This window comes from Ostrea edulis, chromosome 5, assembly GCF_947568905.1.
Source record: "Ostrea edulis chromosome 5, xbOstEdul1.1, whole genome shotgun sequence".
Lineage (NCBI taxonomy): Eukaryota > Metazoa > Mollusca > Bivalvia > Ostreida > Ostreidae > Ostrea > Ostrea edulis.
Window position 1 is genome coordinate 7,465,129 of NC_079168.1, and position 11,095 is coordinate 7,476,223.

Genomic DNA, 11,095 nt, shown 5'->3' on the forward strand with positions numbered 1-11,095 from the left:
ACTAATGTTGATATGTAAACATGCCCAAGTTGTCTGGATTCGTGTGGGGTCGCTCTTACAAATTTCTGACCCTGGAGTTAGGATAGGTCTAATATCGAGAATAAAAATTACATAATACATGAATATTGGGGGGAGACTGAAAAAATCCTTCTTCCCCAGAACAGCAGGACCATGTTACTTAGTAATGTCGATTTTGAAGCATTCCGATGTTGCTCGGATTCAAGTTCGGTCAGGTTATGACCTTGTGGGGCTAGGGTGAGCTTACAAGATGGAGCAACTTTTTTCATGGGAATTAAGAAGGCAAAAACGTCTTCTGATAAAGAAAAGCAGGGCAGAGTCTGCTAAGATAAGCGTTCTTGTTCCCGTCGGTGTAAACAATCTTTCCGTGGTGTACCAAGTTCGATAACTCCCCTCTGCTGACTGATAAGCCTCTCGCGCAAATATCCAAACCGCCAAGTGACATTTAATATAAGTTGTAGCGTTAGGTTGTTAATTGGCGTAAAAGATAAAGTTGAAACTTTTTTCTACAACATTTGTCCTTGAATAATTAAATTTTTGGTCAAAAATTATTTTATCAGATAATAATTTACAAGAATTATTTATTTTCTTATTTGCACAGATTTTGATTTAATTTTTGAGAAAATTACACGTTGTTGAACTTAGTCAGTTTTAAGCAAATGTTATAAAGGGGGTGCATGGTTTGTTATTCTGACTGTTCTCACAATTCTAAAGCTAGAGCCTTCGTAAACAACTCGAATATTTGCATATTGCAAGGAATGTGATCTCAACTAATGGGTGTCTTGTTGAGGGAGGTTGGTAAGTGTATGAGAACCCAAGAAATTCATAATATTATTACATTAATTCATATGATATTGAGCTGATGTAATAGATTTCACATAAACTCTTGCAAACGTACATTTATTGTTACATTACAAAAAAATCACAAATTCTGCAAGATCTAAACCTGTGATCCACAAATTTATAGGTTAACCCATATATTGAATGAGCTACCCTGAATAGATATGAATATCGAAAAGACCAGATACTAGTAGTATATTGCTGACCTTCCTTTATTCAAAGTAAGGCACAGCTTGATATGGCTGTTAGTACGTTATAAAGTAAAGTTCTACAACTCTGTCATTATTGCCGTGTTTGCTAATCAATGTCGCAAAACAAACTTCTTACACCCACTATGACCTTCCCATGGTCGTGTTATGTACCGTGCACGGTACTCTTGTTCAATGTCAACTTGAAATACATGTATATGTTCCCTCTGAGAGAATTAATAGATAAATCAAAATCTAGTAGTTCGGGCTACTATGATATAGTATTATATGGACCTTGGCTATCGGTAAGGTTAGTTCAGTGGTAGAGCACCTGCCTGGAGAATCAAACGGCCTGGGTTCGAATTCCGGTTGACCGCCGCATTCCTCCCTCCTTAAATGTCCTCACACATGAAGACATCCACCCAGTATCTTAATCACCTGCCAGGCATCTTCACCTGACAGTTCCAGGGGCTGGTCTACGGCACCAATTGTAACAGGAAGGGAGAAAATGCAACGGACCAGACTGGGTTTCGAACCCGGGGGCCCTGAATCTCCAGTCCGGTGCTCTATCACTGAGCTATCCAGGCCGACAACCACGGTCCGTATAGTCCTAACTACTACAGCACATTACAACATATCCGTACTGTGTAATCCCTAGTGCTAGCGGATTTCCACTCTATTAATCACACTCGAGCATATCTTACATAGACTACTCTCAGGTGCAACTAATGACTGCTGCATTGGAATTTCAAGGTCCTCTGGTATGGGAAGATTATACGCTGTAACCTTGAACGCGGCACCATTTTTATTGTGTGTCAAATGAACGCAAGTAATATATCGCTTTTATATGCAAAATGCTAAATCTCCATGCATCCTTAAAGAATTATTGAACTTTTGGGGGAAATTATTTTGAGTATATCCAACATGACGAAAATAAATATCATGTAATATGGAAATCGAATTCGGTTGTTGTCAAGTATTCATAAAAAGAATGCCCTAATGGCATTTAAATTTTATTCATTTTAAAAGTATAAATGGAATAGATAAATAGGAAAATAAAAAAAATTAAATACTACAAGGAGTATTGCATTAGAAATGCTGCAGATTTAGAACGGCGTAGTGCGCATGCAGATGGATACGCCCGACAGATCATTTATGGTACATAAGAAACATTTAAGTGACTTCCTAATAATCAAGTTTTAATTACTGTACATGATACCAATAAATATAACATAACTAATGCACGCAATTATTCAAGAATTGTTCTTAAATTCATTTAAATTAAAGATATCGTTCATTCAATTCATGTGCACAACAATTCAAACATGCATTGAAAAATTACTTCCTCTATGCAATATTACATATATTTAATTGTGATTTCCCGCGCTTGCGCGGGGTTTTATCTATGAAAGAAATATTTTAATTTTAGTATAGTAAGATTTATAAACATAAATGTTAAACAGTATCTGTTCGATAAGCTTTTTACAATGTATAATAACAGAATCACGTGACAACAAGCGACTAGCTACAGGCGTTTTAATATACTGTTATAACATGGTACTTTTAAAGTTTGCTTGGTTAACTATTTTATACCAATTATAGCATTTTTTTTATAATGGTCAATTACTTTCAATTTCATCTCTTCTTTTTTCTTTAAAACTTTGCGGGTATACATCACACGATATATGCCCGGAAACATTCTGGCCCGCATTTATTACGTCACAATCAAATTTCTACGCCGTTAATTTTCAAATTTTTCGTGTTTTTCATCTTTTACTCAGTTAAACCAATAAAGAAATTGTTAAAAATAAAATTATTGTTAGTTTCTAAATGAAATTGAAAGTATATAATAAAAATGTTAAAGACTTTGTATGGGAAATATGACGACCTCGTTTTTTGTCGCATACGGACCTCGCAAGCTCTACGCGCCAAAAAACTCGGTCATCATATTTTCCCATACAAAGTCTATAACCTGTAATTATTATATACTTTCAATTTCATCTCTTCTTTTCCTTTATAAGTTTGCGGGCATATATCACACGATATATGCCCGGAAACATTCCGGCCCGCAAACATTACGTCACAATCAAATTTCTACGCCGTTAATTTTCAATTTTTCGTGTTTTTCATCTTTTACTCAGTTAAACCGATAAAGTTATTGTTAAAAATAAAAATTTTGTTAGTTTCTAAATGAAATTGAAAGTATATAATAAAAAGGTTATAGACTTTGTATGGGAAATATGACGACCTCGTTTTTTGTCGCGGACGGACCTCGCAAGCTCGGTCCGTCTACGCGCCAAAAAACTCGGTCGTCATATTTTCCCATACAAAGTCTATAACCTATAATTATTGACCTGATAAAAGTTGTTGACCTCGAACTTCGTCTTAGGTCGATATACTTTTATCAGGTCGATAAAGACTGCTATTAATGTACAATGATTGCAGGCAAATCCACTGAACAGCATTATTTAGGTGTTTTTTTTAAAGTGTTGGATCATTCCATTTACTTGATCACGATGATATAGAGTTCATGGTGGGTGTTAACGGTCAACGGGGGATGCTTACTCCCCCTAGGTACCTGATCCTACATATGGTATGTCAAAGGATTTCTGTTTGCCCTACTCTTAATTTTGTAATTCTTTATATAAATTATGAGATTGATCACTATTCGTTATCTTCATTGGTTTATGTTTGGAGTTTTTAGGTCACCTGAGTTAACTCAGGTGACCTATTGCAATTGGTTCGTCCGCCGTCGTGCGTTAACAATTGAACATTTTTAACTTCTTCTTCATAACTGCTATTCCAATTCTTTTCAAATTTGGTATGAAGCATCTTGGGGACAAGGGGGACTTCAATTGTAAATTTCAGGACTCCAGTACCCCTGGGGCCCTAGGGGCGGAACAAAAACTGCCAAAATTGACCAATTTTCAAAAATCTTCTTCTCAAGAGCTACACACGTGTAAGAAAAACTAAATACATAGTGATGTAGAGCGGGAAGATTTCTACCAAAATTGTAAATTTCATGATCCCCGGGGTAGGGGTTCTGACACCAGGGCGGGCCAAACTTACTATATAGTGTTTATGTGTAAAACACTTAAATAATAATAATACCATATTTATATAGCACCCTTTTCATACACTATGTACGCTCAAAATAACATCTTCTTTACTGTTATTGATACTGAATTGAAATTAAATGATTATCTAGAAAGAACAAGTAATCCTTTATCAAAATTGTAAATTTGATATAAGGATGGGGCCAAAATGGTCAGTTATTAAATGTATGAACAACAGATATTTTTAACTTCTTCTTGATAACTATCATTCCAATTGTTTACAAATTTGGTATGAAGAATCTTTGGAACAAGGGGGACATAAATTGTAAATTTCAGGATTCCTGGGGCCCTAGGGGCGGGGGAAAACTACCCAAAATTTACCAATTTTCAAAAATCTTCTTCTCTAGAGCCGCGCATGTTTAAGGAAAACTAAATGCATAGTGATGTAGAGCAGGAATGTCTCTACCAAATTAAATTGTAAATTTCATGATCCCCGGGGTAGGGGTTCTGATCCCAGGGCAGGGCCAAATGTGTAAAACACTTAGATATCATCTTCTTTAGTGTTATTGATACTAAATTAAAACTAAATGGATATTTAGAAAGAGCAAGTAGTATTGTACCAAAATTGTAAATTTGATGATCCCTGGGGTAAGGGGTTCTGATACCAGAGTGGGGCCAAACTTAGTATATGATATTTATGTGTAATTTGCCGATACTGTATAAAATCTAAATGCATACTTAGGAAAGGCAGAAAAAGATGTACAAAAAATTGTGATTTTCACAACCCAGGGGTTTGATTCTAGGATGGGTCCAAATTAGTCGTAACTAAAATGTGTTAAAACAATTTACAGATAGCAATCTGATTTTATTTTGTGAGCTAATTATATCTAATTATAATACATGGATTCCACATATTGATATTTTTGTCACATATAGGCTGGTCCCCGCCCCCGCCACTTTTTGATCACTCGTTTTGTAGTCCCCAAAACGAGTGATCAATCAGCGGCGTGGGGCGGGGACCAGACTAAGTTACAAGTAGCCTAAAATATATTTATTTGTTTTACATGACGAAATCATTGATAACGTTTATACACTTGTAATATTTTAAATACCACGCAGGGCATTCGGATATTTTAAGAACCCGGTCGAACACCAAGAACCGGGTCAAAAGATTGAAACGCCGTTTTAGGGTAAATACAGCATGTACATACAAACTGTAATACATATTCAATCTCAGCAATCGTTTCATTCAGGTACTTGGTTCTGCTAGTCAAATTCAAGACCTGGATCTTGATAATGTAGTTTTCCTAGATGATTTTCCTTTTCTGTGAATGCGAATGATCTCGCATTTGTTAGGGTTAAATGTCATTAATCAATTTCTATTCTTTGTACACGTATTACAATGTAGGCTAATAATCTACACTATTCTGGCATCTAAACTATTACTTATTTATGGAATATTTTATCTTTCTATCACGTATTTACGAAAGCCGTATAGGCTCATTTTTGAAAAGTGAGCAAAAAAATCTAACTTGTTATAACGAGTTAGCATCTCATTATAACGAGTTGATTATCTCGTTATAACGAGTTAGTTATCTCGTTATAACGAATTTATTATCTCGTTATAAAGAGTTAGTTATCTCGTTATAACAACTTAATGATCTCATTATAACGACTTAATTATCTCGTTATAACGAGTGAGTATCTCGTTATAACGAGTTAGTATCTCGTTATAACGACTTAATTATCTCGTTATAACGAGTTAGTATCTCGTTATAACGAGTTAATTATCTCGTTATAACGAGTTAGTATCTCATTATAACGAATTAGTATCTCATTATAAGGGGTTAGTATTTCGTCATAACGAGTTAATCATCTCGTTATAAACGAGATAATTAGCTCGTTATAACGAATTGATTATCTCGTTATAACGAGATAGCTAAATCGTTAAAATGATTTATCTTACGAAAACGATGTAAGACCTTCTCTTATTCCCGAAATCTAAGATTAGTTTGAAAACAATTTAAGTAGTAGCATTGATACAATTCCATGCACTTAAACAAATAAACAAAATGTTTTCTTAATCTAGAATTTTCCAAGATAAAAAAACACACGTCAACTTCGTAAGTGTTTGTAAAATGCATATCTTATAAATTAAATCATCAAAGTATATCAAATATGCAGATGTTTGTAAGTTTATACATCGTACCGGTAATATTTGAATATTTTTTCGTGATATTTAACAACAGAAATAAATTCAAGCTGCTGTTAGCTTGGTCAGCCCGTGTTTACATTTATTATATGTAAAACTTATACGGTACCAATTTTGATGCATCAGATGCGCATTTCGACAAATAATGTCTCTTCAGTGATGCTCAACCGAAATAACAATAAACTTGCTAGAGTTGTTATAGGGAAAAACAGAGTGCCAAAAAAGTGGAATCAGATACATGTACGTCTAAGGATAAGAGCTATGCATGAGGGAGATAATCCTTAATTATGAAATGAATTTCTAAATTTTATCACAGCAATTACATATACATCCGTATTATAAAAGAAATGAAGTACAATTAGCGATATTTTTCAGTGATTGTTTACTTTATTAGTGGATTGACATTACAGGCTCGTAACCCTGTTTTTCAAAGTAAGGGAGAGGACAGTGTTATGAGAAGATGACTTCAAATAAAAAAATCCATAAAAATTTAAAAATCTAAATAAACCCAACCTTCAAAATCCTTAAGGGGGGGGGGGGGGGGGGGAGAGAGAGAGAAAAGCCCGCACGCAACAATTTTTACCCAAAACTCAAACTTCACAATCTTAAATCGTAAAGGGTAGGAGGGGGTAGCAATTGTTCGTCCTCCTCTACACGGGTTCAATTCATAGAGTCAAATGCTGTCTGACGTGCATGCCAATTGTGAGGACGTTCTTTATATACTACTTTTGACTACGGATTACTCCGATTGCCTGATCAAGATATGGGCTTACCGCGGGGTGCGACTGTCAACGCACGCCACCTTCACTTGTTCAAGCTTACAAAAGAGGGGGGGGGGTGTAACCCAATATATTTTACTTTGGATTGTAAAGATAGTTTTTGAATGTAAAAATTAACGGGAAATGTACGCTGTCAAACACGAGGCCAATTGGGCAACATCGCTCACCTAGAAGCCATCTTAGCCCTGTCGTTGTTCAAGGTCATTAGGTCAAACAACAAAGTATAACAAGGTATACATACAAAATGTGAAAGCCCTATCTTAAATAGTTCAGGAGATATTAAATAGGTCAGAGTTTGTTTTCAAACATAGATCAAACTCCAAGGTCAAAAGATCAAACACCATTGTGTCACAAGGTCTTGCCAAAGAATCTATACACAAAATATGAAAGTCCTACCTAAATAGTTCCGGAAATAGGTTATGTTTTCTAAAAAGTTGATCAAACTAAGAGTTCAATGTCACAAGATCAAAGGCCATGATATGAAATGAAAGGTCTTGCCAAAGAAATATATATAAGATATGAAAGATCAATCTTGAATAGTTCAGGACATATTGTATAGGTCAGCATTTTTTAAAAAGTAAGTCAGACTTCCGGGTCAATGTCATAAGATCACACACCATGGAATCACATGAGAGGTCTTTCTGTAAAGAATGTATATACAAAATATAAAATACCTAGCTTAAATACATCGAGTTCAAGAGAGTTGTAATGGTTTTTCCTAAATATATCAGCATACAAAACTTTGATCCCCCTATTGTGACCCCTATCCTTAACCCCTGGGACCATGGTTTAAACAGTCTTGAATCTATGTAAGGAAGCTTTCGTGTAAATTACCACTTTTTTGAACCAGTGGTTCTTGAGAAGATTATTCAAAATTTTCCCTATACATCTAAATGTAAACTTTGATCCCCTATTGTGGTCCCACCCTAACCCCGGGGACCATGCATGATTTGAACAAATTAGAATCTACTCTATATCAGGGAACTTTCAAGTTTTCAACTTTTCTGACGCAGTGGTTCTTGAAAAGAATATTTTAAAAGATTATCCCTATATCTTCGCATGTAAAACTTTGATTCCCTATTGTGACCCCCCACCTTACTTCTGGGGGCCATAATTTTAGTAAACGTGAATCTGCATTTTGTCAGAAAGCTTTCATTTAGATTTAAATTTTCAGGCCAACTGGTTCTTGAGAGATTTTTAGATTCATTCAATTTTTATTATCGTGATTACTCCCCCTTTAAGGGACATGTCCCTTCATCAGAACAAACTTGAAGTCTCTTTACCCAAGGATGCTTTGTGCCATGTTTGGTTGAAATTGGCCCAGTAGAGTTCTGGAGAGGAAGTTGAAAATGTAAAAAAAAAAAAAAAAAAAAAAAAAAAAGTTTACTGACAAACAGACGGCGAAACGGACGCCGGACAAAAAGTGATCAGAAAAACTCACTTGAGCTTTCAGTTCAGCTGAGCTAAAAAGGGAGAAGCTCTCTAGTTCTACGTGTTTGCATTAGTAGTATAAATATATCTATAATCTCAATAAAAATAATCTACATCTAGGCTGGCTGATTTGTTGCTCAAATATCGAGTTAGCTCGAACATGTTGTCAAACCATTGTGGTATATTAAAACAATAAAATCTAAATTTATTCATGAGAATGAAAAATAAGTATTTTTGTTGAATAGAAGAAATTATATCGTCACCTATTCATTTGTTTGCAGCTAGAAATAAACATTTTCTTGTCATCTTCATGACGAATAAAATTGTTATGTAATACATGTAGTTATCATAAAATGATAAATTCAATTTTGCGGATTTTGTTAATTCATAATCGTTATGATTAAATTTTGGAAAGAACAGGCCCATAACATTTCCATAGGTACTAACTCGTTATAACGAGATAATTAACTCGTTACAACGAGTTAAAATATTGTTTTACTTTTTCAAAATGAGCCTAGCCGACTTTCGTACGTATTGCAATGCAAACCAACCGATAAATTAAATTCCCAAATATTACTTGCAGAAAATAAAGGTCTGTAAAAATCTATAAATTCTGAGTAATTTCATTTGTAACTATATTATGATAGAAATTTTAGAATTAATTAAACATTTCTTATATCTACATGCATAGTAGATAATAGATTTGGCGCTACCACTTTAACTTTTTAAAAGATAAGCTTGTACACCTATTATATTAGGTAAAGCCTTTCATCGGTGTATGCACTTTTGAGGGCATTGAAGTTTTAAGAACACGCCTTCTTTTATACTGTTGTTGAACATTATAGCCCTTGCGAGTAGTGATACTTTTTCCACTGGTACTCAGGTGACCGATAAGGCCCGTGGACCTCTTGTTTTTTTTGTTTTTTTTTAAATTAAAGTATTCAAAGCTGAACTACATTTTGCCGTTTTCATAACTTTCATTCAATATGGAACCTATATACTTGGGATCTGTTGAGCTCAATGCGTGTAATATATTGCTAAAATATTCCTAGTCTTCCTTCTTATCACTATTAGTCTGTTATTAGTGTGCTTGGTTGAATGTTGTTTAAGTGTCCCTCCTCGGGAATCTTTCACTCATATGGAGACGTCACCATTGCCGGTGAAAGGCTGCAAAATTTAGGCCCATGCTCGGCGCGTACGGCCTTTGAGCAGGGAGGGATCCTTATCGTGCCACACCTGCTGTGTCACGGGGCCTCGGTTTTTGCGGTTTTACGACAAGCAAGGGGTGCTGCTCAAGGACTTATTCTAATCTGGATCCCCATTGGATTATTATATTAGTGTACACTTATATATACATGTAGAACTGAAAACATTTTTTTGATTAACAATCAAAGTCGAAGTATTGTGCAGTTGTTAACCCTTTTTGTAAGAGGCGACTAAATGGGGAGGTCCTTCGGATGAGACCGCAAAAACCAACGAAAGATCATTTTATAGATGAAACTTGTAAATGTACATGTAATCATATTTATTGTAAACATATAACTTTTCCCAATTGTATTATTTGTAAGACCCAGATGTCTATGATTTCATTTGCATTATAAGGGCTATAAGGTTGTGGGTTTTTTCCATTTCATTAAATTTAAGCAGGTATGAAATATAACAGACTGTCATAGATTGGAAACCTGACATAATCTATGTACACATTGCATATGCAAGTGGTTTTTTGCGTCTCGTCCAGCATTTTTCACTCATATTGAGAGGTTACCAGCTGTAGGTGAAGTACCACAAATTTAGACCTATGCTTAGCGCTCAGGGCCGTAGAAGTGAGGGTTCTTTATCGTGCTAACACCTGTCATGACAGGGGACCTCTGTTTTTTAAAGGTCATATCTGAAAGACCCATGATTCTCACTTTTAAATGCCGAGCGTTTGGCGCACACGTAATCACTACCTAATAGTAAAAACAAACTAGTGGAATGTTAAAATTTTATAATCTTAAGCATCCTAGCACATCAAATAATAAATCTTTGTTTTTAATGTAATCGTATTTATTATGAACCTTTAACACCCCCCCCCCCAGTCTTGCATTATTGATATGATATGATTTATTGACCAATATTATGGACCCACAAGGGGCAAATATACAAAGAACAGATATGATTTAAGACATATACGAGAGACAGACATGCATAGCACTCATGTATTTAACAAAGTTTTGATTACAATACAATTTAGATTGATTGCAATATTGGAGTTAAGGTAACAATGAACGGGGACTGAAAAATATGACTAGATGTTGCGCATTTACATCACATGTACCATTGCTATAACATGTATTAAAAAGTTTATCATCAAAGTGCAAGGGACAACAGGAAATGGTGTTTGAGAATCTCTTAATCTATGTTGTATTAAATAGGTTTCTTATTGTTTCCAAAGCATGATTGTAATTTACGAAAAATGTATTATATCAATTATAGTAACAAGTGTTCAAAATCATGTGTGATCTTACAATCTCCCCGTGTCTAATGCAAACATGTCAGCAAATTCAAATAGGTACATAAACGTATTGACAA